Raw genomic sequence first — 3,189 nt, forward strand, 5'->3', positions numbered from 1 at the left:
CAGTTGGGGGTGCTTGAGGGTCTAGTTCAGGAACGCAGCAGTACACCCCACACTTTTCAAGCTTAGAATTGGATGCCATGAGACATCAGGGGGTTTCAGGTGAACTTGTTGGATTTGGGTCCAGAGGCACACATGATGCTGTGGGGGTAATAGAGTTTCAGGTAGGTCAGCAGTTTCAGGATAAAGAGGAGGTCGTGTTAAGTGTAAAGACCTATAGCATCCGACGAGGGGTTCAGTACAAAGTGGTGGAGTTTGATTATCACAAGTACTATGGGAAGTGTAAGGAGTTTGGCAACGGGTGCGTATGGTGTATTCGGATCAGTCTTCGCTAGTGCAAAAGGATTTGGGAGGTTAAACGGTATAATGACCCTCATACTTGTCTAGCCACATCGATATCAAGTGACCATAGGAGTCTCGACTATCATGTGATCTAGGCATTCATACTGCCGATGGTTAGAGCTGATGTTGCCGTGTGTGTATCAAGGTACTCTAGAATGCGACAGAGGCACATTTTGGTTTTAGACCGACTTATATGAGGCTTTGGATGGCAAAGTAGAAGGCCATGACACAGATCTATAGAGACTGGGATGAGTCATATAGCGAGTTGCCACGATGAGTCCCAGACTTGTCCCTAAATAGCTGAGTTCCCAAAAACATCATGATATAGGCTCGAACATACCTCGTAACAGTGGCCTCGTCGGCCCCATCAGGAATCTCTTCGAAGGTCTCCTGCATCCAGCTGCATCTCACTGTAAATTTGTCGATGTAGTCCATAGGAGGCAATACACCCAGCAGCTCTTGGAACCACACCCAAGCTGGGCGACCGCCCTGGATATACCGCTCAAACTCCGTCAAGCATCCACTTACGTACTATCCATCTATTGGCAACCCTAATTGGTATGCCACATCCTGCAGTGTAATCGTTCATTCACCGAATGGCATATGAAACATGTGTATCTCGGGACGCCACCTCTCCACAAATGCACTGACCAACGGCTCATCCAATCTAAACCAGGTGTCATTCAGCCTCGCAAAATGGTATAAACCGGTCATCTGCAAGTACGGAACGATCCTCTCATCCAATTGCATACCCTGCTGTCGTCTCATGCTATCGATACATTGGTGAGGCTATATAAACAACATAACAATTTCTCCGTCAGCACCATATGACAACATCTATACATAACCATAAATTATCGTAATAATCCCATAAACGTGACCAAATAACATAACGGAAATGAACATATAATCATTTCGTTAATTCATGAAATTGGGTATAATAAAGATAAGTTTAATAATAATAAAACATTTATCTATCCAGCCCAACTCACGGTTTCGATTTTCATTCACTAGTCTTAATAATATCTAAATGCCACCACACATCTACTTTACAGTCTAGTTTAATACTATTTTTTAAAAGAAATTAAGGTAAATTTCTTAATAGTTTACATCACTTGGATTTTTTCTTTTTATTCGTAACCACTATTTTAAATTGTAACTTTTTCAGCTACACTTCTATAAGTATACATCATTAAGCCACTAATCTGCCCATTCTATCTAGTTTAATGCTATTTTTCAAAAAATAAATCAACTAAATTATTTCATAGTCTTCACTACTCACATTTTTCGGCTCTACCTATATAGATTATTAAGTCACTCATCTAACCACTATATCTAGTTTAATACTACTTTTGAAAAAATAAACATAAAATATTTAATACTAATTTAAAAAAATAGCATATACTAACCTCTTCATTGATGACACCAACAATGTGGGTAACTCCGTCTAAGCGATAAAGTCGGTGCGGATTATCCCCCATCACGTTATTTTTTTGAAATGATGAGGTATTCTGGTTGGGAATTCGATGGGGAAGGGTGGTGCGGTATGGTTCGAATGGCTCCAATTCGAACTATATTTATAGTGATACTGGTAGTAAATCTAAATGGCCTGTTTCGAATTACAATGGACTCAAAACAAGCATAAATTGAAACAGTGGACATAGATTTACTAGGTGCCCCTCTTATACGTAAATCGAATTGGCCCCACTAGATTTACTAGGATATGTACTATATATATAAATCGAAACATCACCTATAGATGTAGTAGGAATTGTGGTATATATACGTAAATCGAAATAACCCCATTAGATTTACTAGAAGTTCATATAATTTGACCAAGTTTGATTCGATTTATGAAGGAACAGAAATCTGGCCATGCTGTTTTGATTTATATAGAATTACTGGCCTGGGTGATTTACGTATCGTTTTTGCTTTTGGGTCAATAGCATAATATTGTTTCTTCCTTAGTTTAATAAAGTGATTTACCCACCAGTTTTGTTTATATTATTATTAGATTATTATTAGGGTTAAGTATTGTTTTCGTCCCTAAGGTCTGGGGTGAAAATCAAAATCGTCCGAGACCTTTCTTTGTTATTAAAATCATCCTCAACGTTACAAAACGTTATAAAATCGTCCTTTTCCACTTCAATTTTTTTTATTATATTACCCTTCATTATTAATAAAATAATATTAAAAAAAAACAAAATCCCACCCCACCCACTCCCCAGCATCTCTTCGGTCTCTCCCCCACCCCTCCCCTAATCCCCTTCCTTCTACTCTTCACCATCACCCTCTTTTTCTCACCTTCGTCGCAGCAATTACTACTGTCGGCCTTTCCTCACCACCATCACCACTACCACCATAGTCATTCATTACTCATAACAAAACAAAACAAATTAACAGCAACATTCACAATTTCAATAATCACAGCAATTTCAATAAACAATAATTCAACAAATCAGAGGCAGAAAAAGCATAACAATTTTAATAATCACAGCAATTTTAATAAACAATAATTCAATAATCATCAACTACAATTTCAGTTTTCAGATTAAAAAACAGCAAAATAATAGAAATTAAAAAATTAAAAAATCACAGAAGCAGAAGTTCAAGCAGAAGCAGAAGAAGAAATTCAAGCAGAAGCAGAAGAAGAAGTAGAGACAGTCACAGAAGAAGAAGCAGCGCCGGCGGAGTCTCCCTCCCGATGACGGCGGCGGCAGCAGCGGTTGTGAACCCTAGAAACGAATAAGTAGGGCGGCGGCGGCGGCGAAAAGAAAAATTGAAGTTAAAATTGGGGTTGGGGTCTTGAAGAGAGGGGCATGAGGAAGGGGATGGGGGTTATAGGAGGGT

This window comes from Arachis duranensis, chromosome 6 (assembly GCF_000817695.3).
Source record: "Arachis duranensis cultivar V14167 chromosome 6, aradu.V14167.gnm2.J7QH, whole genome shotgun sequence".
Lineage (NCBI taxonomy): Eukaryota > Viridiplantae > Streptophyta > Magnoliopsida > Fabales > Fabaceae > Arachis > Arachis duranensis.